Raw genomic sequence first — 24,141 nt, 5'->3', positions numbered from 1 at the left:
TGGTTACAGCGCCGTCCTGATTCGCCAAGGTTGCGGGTTCGAGCCCTCGTCAGGGCACGTTCGAGAAGCAACCGACCAGTGCATAAATAAGTGGGACAGAAATGGATGTTTCCCTCTCTGAAATCAATTAAAAAGTGATTCATATAAACAGATTAGTCTGCTGTCTGTCACATGGTAATGACGATGACTTTATTATAATGATAATATAACCCATAATTTATGCCACAACACTGTAATACATAACCATTATAACGTAACAACATAATTTATACCCTAATAATGTAGCACACAAGGCAATGATTGTCGTGTCTGTCACGCTATGGTGGGAGTTACAATGTGGCAACAGCAGCCGCTGCCCTGGGCGCTGCACCCTCACCGGCCGGTCTAAGCCTGCCCGCGGGCCCTGGGGTGCGGGCTGCACCATCAGCCCCCTCCCCCCGCTTTACAGATGACGCAGCTGAGGCCCCGAGAGACTGAAATACTTGACCGTCACCCGGTGGGAGGTGGCAGGGCTGTGATTTGAGCCCAGGTGTCTGTGCCCTCGCCGTGTGCACACCCACGTCACGCGTGTCCCGGGACCCAGGTCCCTTAGCTCCGCCTGGTCCTGACACTCTGCAGCGCGTGCGGCTGAGGCTGTGCCGGGGTATTCTTCCAGCTCCGGCGGGTGCTGGGGACAAGCCCGACGTGCTGGCATGGCGGGAAAGCGGGGCGGTGTGCGGAGCGGAGGGTGGCCCGCCCAGACCCTCAGTGACTGCGACCTTCTGGGTGGAGCAGGGGCTTGCAGCCCCCCTGCCCCACCGGGTGCCCGCTTGTGCGCCAGCAGCCCTGCCCCCACCCCGCTCCCAGGCCAGTGCCCTGGGCGGAGCTTCCCGGGGTCCTCCGAGCTCCGCCCCTTCGGCTCCTTCCTGCCTGGGCAGGCCTTGCCAGCAGAGTGCTTGCAGGCTGGACTCAGTCCCCACATCCGATGCCGGAGGCCCTTTCCAAAACCCGAGGGGACGGGCTGCAGGCGCAGCGTGCCTCTCACGCCACTTTCAGCGGCCGAGCGGGGGGCCGCGCGGGAGGCGGCCGACGGGCGGCGTCCCCGCCAGGGCACTGGGCGAGGGTGTCCCGGCCCCCGACGGGCGTGCAGAGCCGAGCCGCACGGGGAAGGCAGAGGTCGCCGGCCTCCTCGTCCCTGGCCCTCACTCCAGTCACCCCTGTGGGGCCAGCGACAAAGAGGGAGGGTGGACCGAGTCCCCAAGGGCCGGGCAGTGCGGCCCGGTGGTGAGACGGCTGCTGGGGCAGAGCCGGGCCGGTCCGCGCAGGCTCCTCTGGGCTTGAGAGCCCTCCCGCTGCAGCGGCGGGGGGATGGGCGCGAGCTAGAGAGACAGAGAGTGAGAGAGAGAGTCTGCACGTGAGCACACGCACACGCACACACACACACTCACTCACACACACACTCACACACAGAGCGGCGTCTCTGGAACCCTCGGGGCCAGTCCACCCCTTGCAGGTCCCAACCGTGGAGGCCGAGGCACCCCTCTCTTGCCCCGCCCGCCCGTCAGCGGTCTCAGTTGTCAACCCGGGCGCTGCACTGAGCGCGGAGCCGGGGACGGGGACTCCCCTCCTCACAGCGACCCCCAGGGGGAGGGGTTTGTTTTTTTTTTTAAAGATTTTATTTTTATTTATTTTTAGAGAGGGAAGGGAGGGAGAAAGAGAGAGAGAAACATCCACGTGCGGTTGCTGGGGGCCGTGGCCTGCAACCCAGGCATGTGCCCTGACTGGGAATCGAACCTGCGATGCTTTGGTTCGCAGCCCGCGCTCAATCCACTGAGCTACGCCAGCCAGGGCTGAGGTGTTTTTTTAAAAAATGGAGCTACAAGCCTCCTTTTTTTTTAAAGTTATTTATTTATTTTTAGAGAGGGGGAAGGGAGGGAGAAAGAGGGGGAGAGAAACACGGATGTGAGGGAGAAACATTGATTGGTTTGCCTCTCATACGTGCCCCGACCGGGGACCGAACCTACAACCCAGGCCTGTGCTCTGACCAAGAATCAAACCTGCGACCTCTCTGTTTACCGGACGACACCCTCCCAGCTGAGCCACACCGGTCAGGGCTGGGGTAGGTGTTCTCATCCCTGTTTCACCGAGGGTGACCCCCGTGGCCCGGTGGGCTCCCGCACAGCTGCGGACACGCCTCCCAGGTCCCAGCCCACCAGCCGCTGAAGTCACCAAGGGAGCGGTCATTGACCTGAACTCTGGTTGCCGGGTGTTGAGGTCGGCTGCTTCCTTCTTCGGCGTGAGTGTGTCCACTTGGGGTTTGCAGACGTCGAGCTCTGCCCCCCCCCCCCCCTCGCGCCCGCTCCAGGCTGCCCAAGCGGGACGGGACGTCCTGCCGTCCAGCCCCAGACGCTCTGACCACACTGCCTCTCCGGACGAGTGGACACATTTCCGGAGCAGTTTCTACGAGTTTGCAAGAAGTTTGCAACGGGCCGGCCCGCCGCTCTGTGTGGGTGCCGTCGGGGGGGCCCTGGGCTGCTGGCCCCCCTGGCAGGCGGCTCTCTGGCTCGAGGGAGGCGGGGCAGTCCCGGAAGGCCCAGGCGACGACCTGTTCTCTGGGAAATTCTCCAAGAGGCCGGAGGTGCGTTCCAGAGGAAGCGAACGATCCGGATTCCTGTCCCCGTGGGTGAGCTCTGGCGGCGATCAGAAGCCGCTGCATTTGTTCCTGGGCTCGGGAGACATCAAAGCCGCCGTTGGCAAAGGTGACTTCATCTCCGAAAATGTCCCTCAGGAAACTGTCAGTGCGGGGGGGGGGGGGGTGAGGGGCAGAGGGAGCTGGGGCGTCTTTCCTGTCCTCCCACGGGACCCGCGGCCCCTCCCCCTTACTCCGGCCCTGGGGTCCAGGCGGAGCCGGCCCGGGTGGAGGCCGCCGGGTGGAGGCGGGTGGTCTGGGGTGAGGCTGGGAGAGAGGCAACCGCCATCCGGTAGCTGACTGGAGCCCTGACTCTCACCCAGCCCCTCTGTCCCCAGGGCCCGCGTCTGTGCCCGGAGGTGGTCCGCTCGCTCAGCGCTGGGGGCCGAAGGGGGCTTTGCTGGAGGGAGCCCCTCCCTCGGCCTCTTCCTTCCCCCGTCGCCTGCCCGGTTCTGGGGGAGCGGGCAGCCGTGGGCCGTGTTTCTAGAGGACCGGGACCTCAGGGGCACGCTCTTGACCCCGTCTTGGGGGCGCCCAGGGGTGAGCGTTGAGACGAGGATGTGAGTGCGGGGGACTGGGGGGGTGCCGACCTCAGGAAGGGCTGCAGAGAGGACCCCTGGGGCTGAGGCCCTCAGGCCGGGTTCCCCGGGCCTCCGAGTGGCAGAAGAGGACCCTGGGCCCCGGCACGTGGGAGGTGTCGCCTCCGCCCAGCAGGTCTGGGCAGCCTGAACCCGGCCTCTCACCAGCGCCCTGACCCGGCAGACAGCGCGCCGGGGACACACGTCCGAGCTCCCCCGGGGGCGGGACCAGGCCCCCCAGACCCCACACCCGTGAACGGGGCCCTGTTTGGAAACAAGGCCTGGGAGACGTAATCAGCTGAAGACCACGTCGCACTGGGTTAGGGTGGACCCTCATCCAGTGACCGGTGTCCTGACGAGAAGGGGAGGGACCGAGGAGAGAGGGAAGACACCCACGTGAAGACGGGGGCCGAGACGGGGTGGGGGGGGATGCGGCCCCAAGCCACGGAGCCCCCAGAAGCCGGAGGGGGGCAGGGAGGCTCCTCCCCCCGAGCCCCAGAGGGAGCACGGCTCTGCCGGCACCCGGACTGCAGACTCCTGGCCGGCAGACTGTGGGGTACACTCCTGTCGTCTCCAGCCCCACAGTGTGCGAGCCTTTCTTTCAGCGGCCCCAGGGGACCAGCACAGCAGCCGAGGAGTTTGTCGGGGACACTGGAGCCCCAGCACTGTCGGCCCGAGGCAAGCAGGGCAGGGGCAGGGGCAGGGCAGGGGCAGGGCAGGGGCAGGGGCAGGGGCAGTATCAGGGGCAGGGCAGGGGCAGGGCAGGGGCAGGGGGAAGGGCAGGGGCAGGGGCAGGGGCAAGGTCAGGGGCAGGGTCAGGGGCAGGGGCAGGGGCAGGTCGGCTACGCGGACGTGGTCCGTGCCCAGGGGAGGTGAGGGGCCCTGCAAGTCTCTGACCCCGTCCTGCTTGGAAGGCAGCCAGGTCCTCTCCTGGAGGGTGGGCAGGGAGAGCCGGCCGGGGGCTCCGGGAGGAGCTGGGGCGGGGTGAGAGAGGGGTTCCTGCTTCCACACACGTCGGAGTGCTGCCCACCCCCCCTGCCCGAGGCTGGTGGGGAGGCTCCCTGGGTGGGGGTGGGGCCGGCACGCAGTCCTGGGAGCGGGGAGGGGCTTGGACCAAAGAGCCCAGGCCAGAGTCGTGCCTGCACCACTGACGTCCATCTTGGTGCCTCAGTTTCCCCGGCAGCACACGCCAGGATCCAGGGCTGGAGGTGACAGGAGCCTTTGCCGAGGACAGCGAGGAGGGGGGGAGGGGCTCTTCCTGCCCAGGGTTCCCGCCCAGCACCCCTGCGGAAGATGAGCTCCCGGGGACATGGGACAGGGGACAGCCGGCAGGGTGGCCTCATTTCCGGGGGTGCCCCCTCGTCTCCTGGCTGCCGGAGGCTCTTCCTCCAGCTCCCGGCCCCCTGCCCCTCGAGCCCTAGATTTCTGGAAGCTCTTTGGAGAGGCCGATGTTTGCAGACCGGCCAGAGGTATTGATTTATGCCTTAGCAACCCTTCGCCTCTACGATGATTAATATTTGACTTGCGCCCTGGGTTTGTCCTGTTTCTGATCTCTTCCTAACTCATTAAATCTTCCTTAATCAGGCCTTTGGCTTTACCCTTTGGAGCTCGTCCTTCAGAGACGGCCTCCGGTTCCGCTCCTTGGCTCCCGACCCACACGTCTGTCTTTCGGAAACACAAAAACACGCTTGGCGGCGGCTGCAAACGGCCCTGGAGCGGGGGCGTGGCTCGTTAAATGTCACAGCTGCCCTTCGGCCGCGCTGGCTCCTTCCATCGATCGGATTTGCATGTGTGGAAAGGGTCAGGACCCCTGTCAGGGGACGGGCGCCTTTCCCGGCTGCAGGGCGCAGGGGCCTTCGGCTGGAAGGCCGCCGTTTCCAGAGGGTGGCGGCCAGGTGGCCGGGTCAGGGGCCTGGGGTCGGCGGCCTGGGGTCCGCGGGGGCCTCGCTGAGCACGGAGGCTGCTGTCGGCCGCTTCCCTTTGGTTCCAAGCAGGAGCCTGGTTGAAAAGGTGCCCCACCGCCCGCCAAAAAAACAACAACAACAACCCAGTAACGAGGATGAGCTGAGCTTCAGGGAGCACTGAGCATGGCTGGATCCTGTGCTGAATGTGTTTTATTCCTTTTCACAGTCGACTCCCACAACACCGCTGGGAGCGGGGTGCCCATTTCGCAGGTGGGAAAACTGAGGCTGGATAATACGCGCGGGGGACTCAGCAGCGCAGGGGAGGCAGGGACCCCACCCAGGCACCAGAGCGGGCCCTGCTCCTTACACCACACTCTGCCGCCCCCTACAGAGCGCTCTTGCTACTGCATCCGTGGTAGAGACCCAGGATGCTGCCAACATCCCACCACCGAGGTGGGTGGCCACAAAGCCTTATCACCCCGGGGGGCCGGGAGAGCCGAGGTGGAGAGGCCCTGTCGGACAGGGACCTCAGGGACCTGCTGTGACCTCAGAGGGCCGGTGCACTCCGGGTCCTCGGCTGGCTCTGGATTTACTCATTAGTGAGGTCTGCAGGTGGCCAGTAGGGGGCTCCCCCAAGGAAGGGTGGGTGGGGGGCTCTCGAACAAAGGGCAACAAAAAGGGCCGGTGTTCTCCCTGCAAACAGCACACGCCGTCTACTTGGGCTGAGGCTTGGGGACGATGCAATTCGATCACAACAGGCCACATTTTCTCCGCTTCCACTGACAGGAAAGGCCCAGAACACGCAAATCCATATGGGTAGGGAAGTAGAGGCAGGGCTGCAGGGCCTGGGGGCCTGGGAGGGGCGGGGGCCAGGGGCTGGAGGGCAGGAGGGAGGCGGGGGCGGGAGAGCAGAGCACCTTCGCCTGGCGCCCAGTGCCCCTCTGATTTCTCCTCTTGTGTCCTCAGCTTCCCACTGTGCAGCCGATATTACTTAGGTGTTTGTTAGGATGGCAAAATGATCAGTGTCCCCCCCGCCGCCTCCATGTTTCCTGGTTTTTGTATAACACATTTATGATGCAACAAACAGCAAGCCGCAACCCAGACGCTGCGGACAGACGCCGCACTGGAAAGCAAAGGCAGGCGGCCCCGGAGTCCCAGCGAGCCGAGCCGAGCCCCTGTGCAGCCGGCGGCCGCGTCCAGGGCCCAGGGCGGCGGGCTCCGGTGGGTGCGGCTGCTGGTGGGGCACAGCCCGCCGTCCGTGGACGCTCCTGTCCTCCGCAGAGGGAGGCCCTGTTCCCCCCGCCTCCGCCTCTTCTCCGGAAGGGCCGCGTGAAGCTGGAGAAGCTGGGGTGCCTCTGCCGCCTCCCTCCTGCCCAGCGGCTGGGGTGTGGCTGGCCTTAAGCGTCCCTTTCTGGGCTGGGATCGGCCCCCCACTGGCTCGGTCCTCCTGCAAAGGCCCTGGGTCTGAACGGGGCGGTGGGCGGGGGTGGGGGGCGGGAGGAGAGGTGTCCGCCGGAGCCTCTGCTCTGATCTGGCTTTCCCACCGCCGCGTCCTGTCACCCTCCTCTGGTCCAGGAGGGCAGCCTGCTGGTCTCCTGCCCACCTCGGCGACGCGGGTCTGTCTCTGCCCTGGCGGCACATGGGGCACCTCGGGGCCACGCTCCACCGCTGCCCGGACAGTGCGAGGAGGACCGGTGAGCGCTAATCTAGGGCAGCCTTGGCTCTGCAGAGGAGGCTGCCGGGACAGACACGGGGGGCAGGACTGAGCTGCAGAATCTCAGCCCCCACCCACCCCCCGGGGGCCTGTTCGCAGACACGGAGCCCCCTTGAGTGAAGGGGGTGCCGGGTCTCCTTGAGGGAGGGCCCCGCCATAGCACCACAGATTTATACTGTTGACTTTTCTCCCAGCTTTCCTCCAAGGAGCCTGCCGCCTTTTGCCGGGGTAACCGCCCTGGGAGGGGCCTTTCAGGGCTGCTGGGCGTGGGCTCAGGGTTGAGGCTGAGCCGGGGCCCCAGAACACCCGGTGGCCCCTGGTCAGACTAGGACTCAGGGAGGCCAGGCAGAGGGCTGGCTGGGAGTGTCTCCGTGGGGCTGTGCGTCCCCGCCCTCCCTGCGGCTGTTTTCCGGGTCTGGAAAGTGGCCTTGGAGGAGAGGCCCTGTGTCTCCTCTGCCGGGAGGAGAGAGGTGCGAACAGAGCAACACGGGCGATGTCAGAGGTGATGAGAGCAAAGAGGGAAAACAGAGCAGAGCCGGCAAGAGAAGGTGGGGGCTGACTCAGCGTGGGGGGGGAGCTGGCTGGGGAGGTGGCCTCGAGCAGCGACTCGGGCTGGCGGAGACGGCAGTGTCACCTTCCTGGCGGCGTGAGCAAGGCCGGGCCCGTGGGAGGTGCGGGACTTACTGGCGAAGGCACGGACGGTCGGGGGGCAGGAAGTCCTCCTGAGTCTGGCCGTGGCTCCGTGAGCACGGGGACTGCGGGGGTGCTGGCTGCTCCTGTCCGGTCCGCCAAGCTCCACCCCCTGGTCGTCACTGGTCAGCGTGCCACTCTCCGTCCGTCGCGTCCCCCTGCGTTGCGGAGGCAGCCTGCCCTCGTGACGCGGAGCGCCAGGGCATTGGCAGCCGGGCGTGTTCAGGCAGCTTCTCGCGGCCGCTGTCCCCCGACACCGAGCCTTGGACGCTGCCTCCGTCATTGCTCAGGGCCTGACTCCACCCACCCCGGCCTCCGGTGACTCTCTCAGAGGACCTCGTGCCTCAGTGATGACAGTCTCAAATGTGAGCCTTACTCAGAGCAGGCGGGGAGATGGGGACAAAGTGTGCCCTCTGGTTCCCCCGTCACCCCCACTGTGTGCAGCTGCACAGTGTGAGCCTGGCCCCAACCACAGCCCCAGCCCTTACTCCAACCTTAACCCCTAACCCCTAACCCCAATCCTAATCCTTAACCCTAACCCCTAACCCCAACCACAGCCCCAGCCCTTACTCCAACCTTAACCCCTAACCCCAATCCTAATCCTTAACCCTAACCCCTAACCACAGCCCCAGCCCTTACTCCAACCCTAACCCCCAACCCTAATCCTTAACCCTAGCCCCTAACCCCAACCCCAACCTGCCCCTAATCCTTAACCCTAGCCCTAACCCCAACCACAGCCCAGCCCTAACCCCAACCCTAACCCCCAACCCCAACCCTAATCCTTAACCCTAACCCCCAACCCCAGCCACAGCCCAGCCCTAACTCCAACCCTAACCCCAACCTGAACCCTAATTCTTAACCCTAACCCCTAACCCCAACCACAGCCCCAGCCCTAACCCCAACCCTAATCTTTAACCCTAACCCTTAACCCTAACCCCTAACCCCAACCACAGCCCCAGCCCTAACCCCAACCCTAATCTTTAACCCTAACCCTTAACCCTAACCCCTAACCCCTAACCCCAACCACAGCCCCAGCCCTAGCCCCAACCCTACCAGTGGCCCCTCCTGCAGTCACTGCATCCTTACAGTGGGGCCTTGTGTTGAAGCCCCGGACTCTCAAACGCCGGCACTGGCAGGAGGAACAGGGAGGGCCCCACGTGCACAGTGACCGTCCACCTGGCACTGGACAGAGCTCGGGGCTGACCCGCCGGAAGGCAGGGCCGCCATATTGACTGGGGCAGGAGAAGGGGCAAGTAGGGAGCCCATCTGTCCAGAGGTCGAGGCCCACAATGGTCAAGCAGACCACTGAGCTAGGAACAAGACCCCCTTTGTGTGGGGTCAACGGGGACAACGTGAGGAGCCATCAGGGGCCCCCCTCTCCTCTGTGGGGTGGTGTTAGAGCAGGCCTAATAAAGAGCCTGGCCCTGGCTCGCATAGCTCAGTGGATTGAGCGCAGGCTGCGAACCAAAGTGTCGCAGGTTCGATTCCCAGTCAGGGCACATGCCTGGGTTGTAGGCCACGGCCCCCAGCAACCGCACATTGATGTTTTTCTCTCTCTTTCTCCCTCTCTTCCCTCTCTAAATATAAATAAAAATAAAATCTTAAAAAAAAAAGGCCTGGACTTTCACCGGCAGCAGGCAGTAACGGGGTCGCTCACGCGGGGAGTGGGGACCCCCACCCCCGCCCCGCAGGAGCAAGGAGCCCCCGGCAGGCGCCAGTGCAGGCGGACCGCGGGGCCGCGCCCCCCCAGCAGTGCGGGGGCAGCGCCCTGCCTGCTCCCCAGGGGCCGGAGAGGGGCGTGTGAGGTGGGAGGTTCAGCGAGGCCCAGAGTCCCGACACCCTGCAGCCACGAGTGGGTCTCACAGACATAACGCTCCCGTCGAGAACCAGGGACGCCTCCAACGTGTGGGAGAATGACGGTCCGTAGACACCAGCACCCAGAGGGTGACGGCGTGAAAATCCCCTGACAGCGGTTCTGAAGCAGCCGTGACAAAAACGCTGCGTGAGCAGTTACGGGCACTCTGGAAGCACGGGACAGAAGAAGACGTCTCAGAAAACGCATACACGGACAAACACACAAAACGAGGGTCCCGCCACAGACACGGGGGCTGTCGGCGAAGGGATACAAGGTGTGAGAAGAAACCAGAAGGACACAGTGGAGCAGATCAAGGCAGTGGCGGCAGGGAAGGGTTGAGCGGTTGGGCCCCGGACGGAGCGAGGAAGGAAGGGAGAAGTCACTGCGGGCCCCGCGGGCCTCACAGGACAACAGGGAATGGCCCCAAACCACTGTGTGCACACCCGTCTGACTGTGTGCGCACCCGTCTGACTGTGTGCACACTCGTCTGCCAACCTAGACAAAACGGGCCCTCCCCTCAGACACACAAACACTACAGCTCACCCAGGATGAGACGGGTAATTTGAACAGCTATAGAACGAATAAAGACATGGATTGGCAATTTAAAAATGCCCCCAAAAAGGTACTTTCCAGCCCCCAAAGTTTTTCCTTGAGAATTCTGCCGAACATGGAAAGAAGACTTAATATTAGTCTTACACAATCTCTTTTAGAGAAAAGAAATGGAGAGAAACATCCCGACTCACTTTCTGAAACGAGGGTCACTTGTTACCTGAACCAAAGGCAGGACGGAGAAAGAGGAAGAGAACCGTGTACCAGCGTCTCTCGAGAATATAGATTCAGACATCTTCGTGAAATGTTACCAAATAAACTGTAGCTCTCCACAAAAGGGAGTCTACATCACCCTCAAGGAATTCCAGGAAGGCAAGGCTGGTGTGATATTCGAGGACCTGCCCACACGACCCACCGCACCAATAGGCTACAGGAGCAAAACCACAAAAATCACGCCAGTCGATGCAGAAAACAACACGTGACAAAAACCAGACCCCTCCGCAGGACAGGAACTATTGGAACAATGGGAATAGCGGGGACTGTCCTCAGTCCGATGAAGAGCATCCTCAGCCCGCCTGCCACAGCTGTCTCGTGGGCGCTGTAAGAGCGAGCACTCGGTCCCGATTCCCCCAAGTCAGGAGCAGGTCTGGCTGTCCTTGCTCGCCTCGGCCCGGGCAGCTCCTGGCGGGGCTGCAAGGCGGGAGAGGGAGTCGACCGCACGTAGACTGGAGAGGAAGGAGTAAAGCTGTACTGCTGCTGATGTTATTTAGACAGAATGTTCCAGGGAACCCACCAAAAACGACTCCTGGAAATAGTAAATGAGTCCGGCAAGGTGGCAGGATGCAAAATAAACACACACAAAATCGATGCTTTTCGATATACTGGCAGTGAACACGTGGGCAGTCCTATTTACAAGTGCTCAGGAAAGAAAACGTTTGGGTGTAGCTCTAACAAAGCACGTGTAGAAGTTGTGTGCTGTACACTACACGATTCTGAGGAAAAGCAGACTTCCGGCCAAGGTGGAGGCGTAGGTAGACACACTGTGCCTCCTCGCACAACCAAAAGAAGGACAATGACAAATTTAAGAACAAAATGCAACCAGAACTGACAGAAAATCAAACTGTATGGATGTCCGACAACCAAGGAGTTAAAGAAGAAACGTTCATCCACACCGTTAGGAGGTGGGGGGACAGGCAGCCGGGTGGAGAGGATCTGTGGCAAGGTGGCAGCTGGGACAGGGCGAGGCTGCAGCTGGCAGAGCAGGTGGTCCTACATTTGTGTGTGGATAAACTGGGAGGAACAACTGGGGAGCGAGACAGACCTTGCAACCCAGGGTTCCAACATGGGGAAATAGACTTAAAATCTCTACTGAAAATACCTGTGGGGGTGAGGCAGTGGGAGAAACTCCCAGCCTCACAGGAGAGTTCGTTGGAGAGACCCACAGGGTCCTAGAATGCACGCAAACCCGCCCACCCAGGAATCAGTGCCAGAAGGGCTCAATCTGCTTGCGGGTAGCAGCAGGAGTGACGGAAAGTCAGCTGACAGCCAAGCAAGCAGCACTGTTCCCTCTCTGGCCCCTCCCCCACAGACAGCACCACGACGCAGTGACGTAGTTGCCCCGCCCTGGCAAATAGCCAACGCCCTGCCCCTTCCTATGTAACAGGCACGCCCAGCCCCGCCCCCCCAAAAAAAGGCCCAAATGAAAGAATAGATCAAAGCTTCAGAAAAAATAAAACTAAGTGATGAAGAGATAGCTAAACTATCAGATGCAGAGTTCAAAACACTGGTGATTAGGATGCTCACAGAATTGGTTGAGTATGGTCACAAATTAGAGGAAAAAGTGAAGACTATGCAAAGGAAATTAAAGGGACATGTATAGGGAACCAACAGTGACGGGAAGGAAACTGGGACTCGAATCAATGGTTTGGACCAGGAGAAATAAACATTCAGCCAGAACAGAATGAAGAAACAAGAATTCAAAAAAATGAGGAGAGGCTTAGGAACCTCCAGGATATCTTTAAATGTTCCAACATCTGAATCATAGGGGTGCCAGAAGGAGAAGAGCAACAGCAAGAAATTGAAAACTTATTTGAAAAAATAATGAAGGAGAACTTTTCCAATCTGTCAAAGGAAATAGACTTCCAGGAAGTCCAGGAAGCTCAGAGTCCCAAAGAAGTTGGACCTAAGGAAGCACACACCAAGGCACATCATAATTACATTGCCCAAGATTAAAAACAAGGAGAGAATCTTAAAAGCAGCAAGAAAAAAGGAGAGAGTTACCTACAAAGGAGTTCCCACAAGACTGTCAGCTGATTTCTCAAAAGAGACCTTACAGGCAAGAAGGGGCTGGAAAGAAGTATTTGAAGTCATGGAAGGCAAGGACCTACATCCAAGATGGCTCTATCCAGCAAAGCTTTCATTCAGAATGGAAGGGCAGATACAGTGCTTCCCAGATAAGGTCAAGTTAAAGGAGTTCATCATCACCAAGCCCTTATTATGTGAAATATTAAAGGGATTTATTTCAGAAAAATAGATCAAAACTATGAACAGTAAGATGACAACAAACTCACGACTATCAACAACTGAACCTAAAAAAAAAAACACACTAAGCAAACAACTAGAATAGGAACAGAACCACAGAAATGGAGATCACATGGAAGGTTATCAGCGGGGAGTGGGAGGAGGGAGAATGAGGGAAAAGGTACAGGGAATAAGAAGCACAAATGGCAGGTACAAAATAGACAGGGGGAGGGTAAGAACAGTATGGGAAATGGAGAAGCCGAAGAACTTATATGTATGACCCATGACCATGAACTAAAAGGGGGGAATGTGGGTGGGAGGGGTGTGCCAGGCAGAGGGGAATACAGGGGAGAAAAAAATGGGACAACTGTAATAGCATAATCAATAAAGTATATTAAAAAACCAATTCTGATGAAAGTGGATCTAAATGAATAGAGGAGCATATTTTGTTCGGGGATTGGAAAACTCCGCATTGTAAAAATGTCATTTCTGCCTCGGTGCATACGCTAGTTTAATACAATTCCTAACAAAATCTCAACAAGATTTTTTTCTTGTGGGCACGGACAAGGTTATCCTAAGATTTGTTTGGAGAGGCAGAGGAACCGGAAGAGTTTATGAATCTTTGAAGAGAAGGGTGCAGTCAGCCCGGCTGACCCCGGACGTGTTCCGAGGCCCGCAGGGCCGGGCCGGTGTCGGCAGGCGAACGGGAAGACAGCGGATCGATGGGGCGGAACGGGGGCCCGGATGCAGGCCCGGGCAAACACGTGCCGCTGATTCTTGACAAAGAGGCGGCAGCAGGTCAGGGAAAGAGAGGCGGCCCGTTCAGCAGCCGGTGCTGGAACTCGTCTGCTCTCAAGGTCAGACCTGCCCAGCAGCAGCCTGCAGAGACCACGCATGAGGGTGCCAGGGTGCCCACGTGTGGATGCATGAGGGCAGAGCAAGACAGACCTGGCCCAGGAGCAGCCCGGGGCCGGAGGTACCCCAGTGCCGGGAGAGCAGAGGCGGGGCCTGTGTACATGCCTGTGCACACATGTGTGCATGCACGGGCACACATGCACACACACACACACACGAGTGTGCATGCATGTGTACACAAACACACATGCGCACAGTGCATGATTGTGCATACATGCATGTGCAAACACGTAGCTGCACACACGTGTATGCAAGCACACAGGCATGTGTGCATACGCACACACACACACACACACATGCACATTTGCATGTGTGTGTGTGTGGTCTCTCACCTCAGGGCCACTCACGTGTCAGCCCAGCCCACGAGGAAAGGCAGGCCTGGGGATCTGGTCCCAGCCCCTCACTTCCCTTTCCTGGGGGGCCTGGGGTGCAGGGAGGGACGAGAAGGGGAGAGCTTTCTCCTGGTGCAGAGCCCGACACCTGCAGCAGGGGTGCTGTGCCCATGGGGAGGGAGCAAGGAGCCCGCGCTGAGAGGCTCGTTTTGGGGGGGCGTGGCAGTGGGCGCTCCGGAGAGCCGCGGGAAGGCGGGCGGAGCGTGTCAAGCGGCACGCTCACAGGGCGGGGTCTGGGGGAGCGTAAGTTCCCTCCTGTCAGCCTGTCTGCGGTAAACATCTATTGTTGCTTCGTAGGAGCAACCGAACATCGCTTGAGCAGTTGGCCCGGAGCGGCGACAAGTGTTTGGATGAGCCGCCTGGCACATCGCCCCCGACTGGGCTGTGTTCTCGCGTCTGCGGGCGCCCAGAGGCTGTGGGGGAGGTGTCCACGCTGCCGCCGGGATGATGGCCGGCTTCCTCGAGACTCCTGGGCCCCCGCCTTCGCCGCCTGAGCCCGTCCTTTCGGGGGGTGTGGGCTTTGCGGGCCCTCCCGGCCATGGGGCACTCTCTGGAGCCCATCCCCGCCCCCCAGAGCCCCTGGCCCAGAGACTCCTGCGTGTGGCCCCATGGGGCTGCTGTGTGCTCACGTCCTGGCTCGGGTCCTGCGGCCTCTGGGCTCCCGGGCGTGCCCCTTGTCCCCGAGGGCCTGGCAGTAAGGGCAGCTGGACACCGGGCTCCTGGGCACACCCCTCAGCCTCCCGGCCCCTCAGTCCCATGCAGGAGTGTTGCTGCGCGGGGCCGTCGAGGAACGGACACCGCGTGAGGTCTCTGCGGCACCCAGGGCGCATCCTGGCCCGCGGAGGGCACTGAGGTCGTGTCGGTTACGGTTGTCGTCGTCACCGTCTGTGCAACGGGGCTGTTGGGGGCAGGGCAGTGGCCTCGGAGAAGTCCAGGTCTGAACCCCCAGGCCCTGCAGACGCGTCAGGTCGGGTGGCAGAGAGGAGTCAAGGTTGCTCGTGAGCTGACCTTGACGTAGGGAGGGTGTCCTGGGTTATGCAGGGGACCCGGCGCCATCGCAGGAGCCCTGGGAGTGGAAGGAGGCGGCAGGGGGTAGAGATGACACGAGACGGGGTCAAGGGCGGGGTCAGAGGGACCCTGGGGCGGGTGTCCTGACAGAGCAGCCCCGCCCACATCCCGACTCCTGGCTATGACAGCGTGTCAGCCCGCCCCCAGAACCGCACGGCTGGGAGGTGGGTCCTTTGTACGACCGGCAGTGACCGTTTGTACGACGGTGACAGAAAACTACAGGGCACTTCTCCGCTCTTCTCACCAGAGACGGGGCTGGGCAGGCGGGCGAGGCCGCGGGGCCCCCCCGTCCCTGCGGCAGCTGGTGGTTGGAGAGCACGGGAGCTGCAGGTCTCCCCGGCCCATCCAGAGGCAGGCCCCCCACCCATCCTCGTCATCTCCGAGGGCGTGGATCTGAGGGTGGGGCTTGGCGCTTTGGCGTGGGGGCAGCCTTCAGCTCCCAGGGTCCGATCCGATGGCAGCCCTTCCCGGTCACCTCGCACCCTCCCGGACGCGCAGAGGCAGGGGCGTCCTTGAGTGTGCGAGGCGGGAAGCCCACCCCCGCTCGCCCGGGGCACAGAGCGGGCTGTGGCTGCGTGCTGAGGAGCACCCCAGACCTCCTGGGGTCCGGGTCCAGGGACAGTGCGCGAGCGGAGGTGGCTCGGGGACACGGCTCTGAGTGGCGCGTGTGCTCAGCCGCAGGGAACGGGAGCGGCCGGCAGCCACTCTCATTACGAGCCCCTCTCCCGCTGTGCCATCCCGGCTTCAGAAGTTCTGCCAGCGCACCGGCAGGGGAGGGGAAGCCCTTCCCGGAGCCGGCTGTGCTGGAGAGCCCGTGGGGGCATCCGGGGGCCCTGGCCACCCCGCCTGCTCTGGCGTCCGCTGGCTGGGTCAGTGGGGCCCTCCTAGGGGACCACCTGAGCTCCCCAGCCGTCCTGACTTCGTCCAGGGTCTCCAGCTGACCCCTCCAGGAGCAACCGCCGATCTAGCACTGCCCCCGGCATGTGACCTGTGTTAGATCGTCAGCCCCCATCTCTCAACGAAGTGGGCACTGCCATCGGGGAAACTGAGGCACAGAGAGGTGATTAAAGTTCCTCAAAGCCGCACAGCCAAGAACGTAGCAGAGCCGAGACTCGCCCTCGGGCGGAGGGGCTGTGGCGCTCCCACGTGAGTCCAGTGGGGGGCGTTGAGGTGGGGCGGGAGGGGTCCTGGGTCTGGCTGTGAGTCCCAGTCCCTGGAGCAAGAGGTGCCTCCAACGTTCATTTCTCTCCAGGATTTAGGGGCACACCGTGACACTTACGTTGAAACGCAGGACAGCACGAGGAGTGACATGCAAAATGAGCCGGAACTTTCAAGTTCGAATAGGAAACTCAAAGAGGGCGGGGTTCGGGGTCCCCGAGCAGCCGGGGTCTGGGTCCTCCCTGTTTTCAGGGCCTCTCTAAAGGCGGCAGGGAGCTGGAACCGGGGGTGGGAGCCGCGGCGAAGGTGGGGTGCCCGGCGTGTGGGATTTTCAGCGGCAACTTTCTTGACGCCCCCCACTCCGACCCCCCCCAACCCCAGGGAGGGTGCTCAGGGCCCTTGGGGGACCGGAGGCCACCCCGTCTGTGGCCTCACCCAGGCCCTGGCAGGGTCGGGGCTCGGGGTGCAGCTGTGGCCGTGGCCCCAGGTGACAAAGAGGGGAGCGCTTGTCCCTGAGTGGAGGGGCCCAGTAAGCACCTCTAACTGGAACACTTGTTCTGCCCCACGGGCTCCCTAAGGAGCTGGTCCGTGGGGAAAAGCGTGGGATCTGCGTGGAATTTGCAAATGTCCCTCTCCTCCAGGGCCGAGAGCTTGTCTCTGACGAGGAGAACTCAGTGACATCAGAGGAGCTGGATCCGAGGGCCAGACATGAGGCCCCAGTTAGGACACCCCCTGGTGAGCGGTTCTGGGAGCCCCGTAACCGCCTGTGCTCGAGGGGGGTTCAAAAAGCTGCTTCCCGGGCGGGGCTGGTGCTCCTGAGGACGCCGGCCTTCCCTGTCCCCATTCTCTGCGCATTTCAGGGTCCTCCCCACCCACCGAGCCCTCGACCCCGGTTGGGCTCCCCCCACCCCACACCCCACACCCCAGGACGAGGTTGGGGGCAGTGGGGCTCTGCCTGTCGGAGCTGCCACCACGCTCTGCTGGTCCCAGGAGCCCCGGTCGGGCCGCTGGTTTGCCGGGGCTGCTGTCACTCACGGAGCACCAGGCTGGGCGGCTGAAACAGCCCACCCCTGCTGGTCTAGAGACATCCGAGGCCAAGGTGTCGGCAGGGCTGGTCTCTTCGGGGGGCTGTGCAGAGGAACCTGCTCCCTGAGCCCCCCTTCCGTGTGCGCCCCTACGTCCGGACGCCCCCTTCACGCTGGATGTTCCCCGAACGTTCCCCGACCCGTCGTGTTGGACCGGGGCCCTCCCTCATGACCTTGTCCTGACTCGATCATCTGCCAAGACCCCGTTTCCAGATCAGGTCACAGTCACCGGCACTTGGGGTTAGGACTTCAGCACCTTCCGGGGGGCACAGGCGACCCCATACCGTACATGGGAGGAGCACCGGTGCCTGGCAGGGAAGAGATGGCCAGCGATTCCAGGCAAACGTGCTTTCCACAAGACGCCCGGGCCGAGGGCTCTGTCCCAGGGGCTCGCTCGCCGCTCTGTCCGGAGACGGAGGGAGGGTGTTTTTCTGAGAGGACGGAGGGTCGGGGGCCCGGTGCACCATGGGAGGCGGGTCTTTGGAAGCAGAGAGCTGAGCCCCGGCTGTGGCTTTGGGGGGCCTGGGTTGAAACCCCTCCATCCTCCCTGACTCAGGAAAAGTTACTTAATCTCTCTGACCCCCTTTCTGTTACTGCAGGGACCTGTGTGTGTGTGGGGGGGTCTCTGTGTCACTGTGGTTCTTTGTTGCCCGTAGGAACTGTGGCTGTCACTGCCAGAGTTTGGTGAAAAGGAAAGGAACTATTTGTTCAAAAGTTACACAGGTTTAGAGCAATGGCAGAACTCCCCCAGAACACCCCCAAACACCCACAGTCCTTCTTCCCCCGCTTTGCCCGGCCGGGCCCGCATCTCAGGGGTCCGAGTCTCGGGGGAAGGAGCAGAAGTCCGCGGCTCGGCCGGACTCCCGGTCCCTCCCGCGCGTCCATGCCCGGCGGGCAGGCCTCCCACGGTTCCCGGCACCACCGGCTGTGTCGGCGCCACGGCCTCCGGTTCTTAGTCCAAACCCGAGGGGCACCTCCTCGTGGCCAGCCCCGAGAGTCCTCCCACCCCTTCCCTCCCACAAGGTCCCTCCTTGCCTCCCCTGCTCCTTCCGGACCACCGAGGGCCAGCTCCGCACGGCAGCTGCGTCTGGCTCTCCTGCTCCCTAAGTCTCGTGGTCAAGGGAGCCCCCTGTCCGCCCCCAAAACCGTGTGGTTAGACCCCAGTACGGCCGCTGAGCCTGGGTTCAAATCCCGGCGCGGCAGGATTTGAACCCAGCTCCACCTGCCCGCGCTCCCGCGGGCCTGTCAGGTTTCTGCCTGTCTGGGCGGCCACAGTCAGTCTGGGCAGGCGTGCCCTGTGGCGTGGAGCGAACCCTCTCCAAGCTCTCACACGCAGGCGCCGTGACCAGGGGGCGCCGCCTCCCAGCTACGCCAGGGTTAAAGCCATGCCCACCTCCCTAGCTCAAAGCTTAATGTCTATGAAACTAACCAGCAGTTACAGATATGCAAAGTAACAGTTTTTGCACATCAGGTATGCAGGTGGCCAACTGTTGGTTCGCAAAATAACTCTCAATGGCCCTGCTCCCCCTGTCCCATCCCCCAGTCCAGTCTTGTGGGGGTGGGGATATCCTGTATTTCTATGTGTCCTGGACACCCCAAGTTCTGGACACCGTTACAAACCTTTAGTTTGGGGGGCCCTGGCTGTCATTCTGGGAAATGAGGGCAACGGCAGTGGCTGCTAAATGAGAAGATGCAGGAATAGTGCCCTGACCAGCACCTGACCCCCAAACTCTGGACACAGGGTCGTGGGGTCCCTGCTTTCGGTTGTGTTGTCCCAGGCACCCCGTGGCCCGTGCCGTCCCAGGCTAACCTCACGTTGCGGCCCCTTGGGAGCAGCCTCAGGTGTCCCAGGGCCCCGCCACCTGGAGGTCGAGCCTGGGGGCCGGGGGGGCAGGGCGCGCTATGGTCTGAATGTTCACGCCCCCATGTTTGTGTTGAACTCTAACCCCCAGTGGGGTGGGGTCAGGAGGCGGGGCCTCTGGGAGGTGGTGAGGTCAGGAGAGTGGAGCCCCGGGGAAGGGGGTTAGTGTCCTTGTGAAAGGGACCCCCGTCTGGGACGTGAGCAGGTGGAGTCTGTGAACCAGGGAGCCGCTCGCACCATGTGGCTCACCTGCTGGTCTCTGGGACCGTGAGAAGTAAACCCTGGTCGTCGGCCAGCCCCCAGGTCTGCGGTACGTGACGCGGTCTGTCCAGGAGGAGTCCAGCCAGGCAATCTAAAAATAGGGGCATTTACTGAAGAAGACACAAGAAACAAGAAACACTGCACACGGGACAAGGACACCTCTGTCCCCTTCCAAGTAGGCACCTTGGGACCTCACACAGTTCTTTCTCCCAGTCACCTCCAGCTGTATTTTCCTGAATCTCATCGATGGTCTGACATCTCTGCCCTTTCAAAGGGGATTTTAGTTTTGGGAAAAGCCAGAAGTCCTAGGGCGCCAAATTGGGGCTGTAGGGGGGCTGAGTCCCCTGATGTTTCACGAAAACACGCTGCAACAGATGTGATGCACGAGCAGGCGCATTGTCCGGTGAAGCTGCCCGTCACCCGCTGCCCAGAGCTGCGTCCTTCCGACTCATCCGAATAGTTTCCGCGGAGGAATGAATGTCCGAGCTGAACGCAAAATCTGATGCAGATCCGTTGCTCTCCTCGCTCAGTCAGCTTGAATGTGACGGCCACACAGCACACAGGCTCACTCAGCGGCGCCTGCCGCCCCCACTGACTGGCGCAGTGAGGTCGTCATTGTTCACACGTGTGCACATTCCCGTCTATCCGTCTTGGCTGCCGGGTTCCATCGATGTCATGCAAACTGCTCTCGTCGTATTAACGAAGGCTGGACTTTTTGCAGGCAAAGCTCGTCTGGATGGATTAACGCAGGGAGCGTGCCCCTGGGGGTGTCCGTGACAAGGAGTGGGGCGGCACCCAGCTGTTCTGGGGGCCTTGATGGGGGAGGAGTGTCTCCTGGGCTCCCTTTCGTTTGCCTCCGGATCTCCCGGGGCGAGTGGGGCTCCCACATGTCTCCCTGGGGGGCTCAGCTGTGCACAGAAGCAGCTTCAGGGCTCAGAGCTGACCTGGGCGGGGGGCCCGTTGCCCCCTCCAATGTATGCGCACCCCCTCTCCTGACCCGATAGCTGGAGTTCCTTCCTCGGCGGGCTCTCTCCCCCCCGGGCTGCACCCAGCCTGAAGGAGGAGACAGCCACCCGCTCAGCCCGGTCAGCCAGTGCTTACTTGTCTGTTAGGGATGTGAAAAGGGGCCGAGGGGCCTGTGGGCCCCTCCCACTGCCAGGGCCACTGAGTGCTGCCCCCCAAAAGGAGGCCAGTGGGGTTGGTGGTGATGCTGGTTCCCCCCTCTGGCTAAGGGGGTGGGGATGTCTCTGGTGTCCCCAGGGTTCCATGCTGGGGTGACGCTGATGTGTCCCTGGAACCCTCCCAGAGAGCGCAGCCCACAGCCCCCTGCAGCCGGAGACCGTGTCCTGGGCGGCAGTGTGACCCCCTCTGACCCCTGTGCCAGCTGCGCCCCGAGACCCCCACTGGCCCGCGGCTCCGGCGCGGACACTCGGAGGAGCTGAGCTGGCCGCTGGCCCCACTGGACGGCCCCGCAGGGGTGGGTGCCTCCTGCGCTGACTTCCCGTGGGGAACTGCTGGCTGCTGCTCACCGCCCCTCGCTGTTTGAGCTGAACATCCTCTTATTTGGAGTAACACTGACTTACGTGCTGAGTGGTTCGAGGGGAGGCGAATTTAATAAGGTGCCAACTGAGTAAATGCCAGTCGTTTTAACAGTGTAATTTGAATGGCCAGGTGAGTCAACGTCTGGGGAGAGGCACCCTTCCGGGGCCTGCTGTCTTTGCGGGCCTGCGGGTGCCGCCCCACGACCTCGCCCCCAGAGCCGTGCCCCAGCACCCTGAGCCCCACGACCCTGCTGCACGCGGGGGCCGGGGTCTAGGGCGCTGGGCGTGACGGCTGTGCCCGAGAGCCCCTCCCCATTAGGCAGCATCAGCACCAGCTCTGTGCTGCCTTAAGACACGAGGCTCAGGGCCCGGGGCCCCTGCCCGCGGCCCCGGTCAGGGCTGGGGCCGCAGGGCTCTGCACGACCCTTGGGCCCCGCTGGGGTGGGCCTGGGGCAGTGTCCTGTGCCCGACCTGCCATTTGCTGAACTTTGGGAAGGACCCCGGGCCTCAGCCCAGTTACTGGTGGACCGGAGCGGCTTCGAGGTGCCCACTGGGCGCCTGGGCGCTGGCTGGCTTCTCCTGCCTGCTGCTGCCTCTCTCGTCACTCCTGACCACCTGCAAAAGGTGCTGGGTGCTGGCTAAGCTGCCCCTCCCACCCCACTCCGGCACCCTCCTGGGAGGCTGTCCCAAAAGGGCCCCCTGGACCAGCACCTTCCCTCCTTGGGATCTGGGAGAAAGCCCCTGTCGTGGTGCAATGCCCCACGGCTGCCACCAGGGGTCACCAGACCCACAGCGGGCTGGCGGGTGGATGCTGGTGGCCCGGGCGTGAGGTGGCAGGGGCCGGCAGCCTGGGAAGAGGCCAGCAGCAGCCGGGACGCAGGTTCTGGTCAGGGTCTTTCTTAGAGGCCAGTCCTGACGGGGCCCTGAGGTCAGCTGAGCTGTGGGCCGTGGTGGCCGGAGATCCCTGTGGGATCAGCAGTCTTGCAAGAACTTTGGACTCAGGGGGGTCCCTGGACCTGACCCCGGTGGCTCTCCGGAGACAGGAGGGGCCCGGCGCAGGGCTGAAGAACACGCTGGCCCTTGCGGCCATCCCGAGCTGGCCCCGAGTCCTGAGTGGACGCGGCCTCCCCGAGCCTCGGTGCCCGGCCCGTGAGACAAGGGGAAGCGATGGAAAGGCCGCAGGAGGAGCCGGCGCCGGCGCGGAGCCCGGGCCTGGTGTGCCCCCGGTCACGACGGCCGCTATCCCGCCAACAGAGTTGTCGGGGGCACCGTCCTGCCGCCGCCGTCTCCTCCAAGATGCTGCGCGGCTCCTGCTGGCTCTTAATGTTCCTAATCTCCTGTTGGTTATTCCTGGGGTTTCAGCTAAATAAGCATTTCCAATTAAAGCTCTCGCCTCGGCTCCGAGTTGGGTTGCCACGGCAACGCGGGGGGGGGGACTTTTCTTCTTCCCTGGAATGTGCGCACGTGTGTGAGTCCGTGTGGGTCTCTGCCTGTGTGTCGCTGTGACCGAGCTCGCTCCTGCGGCCCGGAGCTGGTGGCGGGGAGAGAGGGCACGGGGCGGGGGGGCGGGTGCAGGTGCGACGCCGAGGCTCCTCCGCACGGCCCCTCTGCCCCGGCAAGGCTCCGTCTGAGAGTGGGAGGAGCGTGCGCTGTCTCCCGGCGAACTCGGCCTCCCCAGAAACGGCCCCAAGGCCTCTATCCAGCCGGGACGGTGGGACGGTGCTGTGTGGGGGAGGGCGGCCCTGCCGGGTCTCTGGAGCATCACGGGGTGGGGGGGGGTGTCTGTCTGTCTCAGTGTGTGTCTCTCTGTGTGTGCTTGTGTCTGTGTGTCTGTGTGTGTCTCAAGTTGGCCCTGGGGCTGAATCTCAGACAGAGAATTCCGAGCTGGGCTCAGGACTGGGCTGATGGAGGCCCGGGAGGGGCTGAGCGGCAAGCGGAGTGCAGAGGCCCCACCTGCAGGCCGGGTCCTCCGTGCCCGTCTGGCCTGCTCCCGGGACCTCCCAGGACGGAGGCGAGCCGCCCCGTGCTCGGACTGCTGGGGTGCTTTCAGGGGGAGGTCTCAGGTTAGCACGTGCAAAACTACGGACATAAGTAAGTAAATAAATGAACAGGAGCGAAAGGGAGAACTCGTGTGCACACAGGAGACCCAGGCACGCTCATGCACACTCACACTCACGCACAGATGGGTGTGCGCACACTCGGCGGGGCCCACGGGCTCCCTGCCCAGCAGGTCGGGGGCTCCTGGAGAGGTGGGCTCTGACCTGCTCCAGGTCTGCGCTGCCCTGGGGGGCCTCCCTCTGCCAGGTGGAAAGGGCGTTTCCCCCAGCGGCCTCAGGGCAGGGGCGACACAGCTGTTCCCCGGCCGAGGGGAGATGGCAGATCAGGGACTGATCTGGTGGGTCCCCGCCCACTGCTCCATCCAGCAGTCTATCCGTCTGTCCAACCGTCCACCCGCTCCTTCCTTCCTTCAGAAGTGTCCTCGTAGAAAGTGCCGCTCAAAAGGTGAAAACCATTGCCGTGAAAACACGGGCAACAATGGTGCCCTCATGAGTACCTCCACCTGTCTGTCCATCTGTCATTTACATGGTCTGTCTGTCATCTATCTATCGATCTATCTAATCTCTCTGTCCGTCCTTTAGGACACGGCCGGGCTCTGGCCATGGGACAGGAGCAGGGGCTGTGTGTCGCCCGTGGGGACAGGGTCAGAGAGGGCCCTGGGTGGGCCCCATTCCTCTCCCTCCTCCGGGGGCTGCCACCTTCCGGGTGTTTCCTGCCTCAGCGCCCAGGGCCCTGGAGCGAGTGGTGCTGCCTCGGGCAGACCACGCTGCCCCCAGCGACGACCGACTGGCTGCACGGACCCCTGGTGGCAGAGACAGCCCGGCCCCAAGAGGAGCCACCGTGGTGCTGGGGGCCCTCCCTGGAGCTGGGCCTGGCGCCGCTGGCCGACGGAGGCGAGGCGGCAGATCGCGTGTCCGGGGCTGCTGCCGATTCCCACCCCCACCCCGGGGCCGCCGGCCTCTGTCCGACTCCACCCTTCCGCACCTGGGACTTCTTCGCAGTATCTCTTTTTTAATTTACTCGAAAAATTTGATCCGTTGAAAGGTGAAAGGAATTGCACTTTAATTTCCACCGCTGTGATGGGTAGGGAGGCCGAACATCTGTGTGACAGCTGTTCTCGTTGTCACAGCCGGCCGACGGCTGTGTGCTGGGGACACGGAGAACACGGTCTCCGAGGAGTCCCGCGCAGAAGGGCTGGGGCGGCTGGGCCACAGGCGCGCCAAGCGGCAGGGAGAGGGTTCTGCGGTGGGACGAGAACGCACCGCAGGGCATTTGTTTCGGGAGGAGCAGGGCGCCCACGGCGCCGGGCCTGCACCCGAGGGGC

The sequence above is a fragment of the Phyllostomus hastatus genome, unplaced genomic scaffold, assembly GCF_019186645.2.
Source record: "Phyllostomus hastatus isolate PE091 unplaced genomic scaffold, TTU_PhHast_1.1 phas_scaffold_182, whole genome shotgun sequence".
In the NCBI taxonomy this organism is placed as follows: domain Eukaryota; kingdom Metazoa; phylum Chordata; class Mammalia; order Chiroptera; family Phyllostomidae; genus Phyllostomus; species Phyllostomus hastatus.
This window is presented reverse-complemented; position numbering follows the sequence as displayed.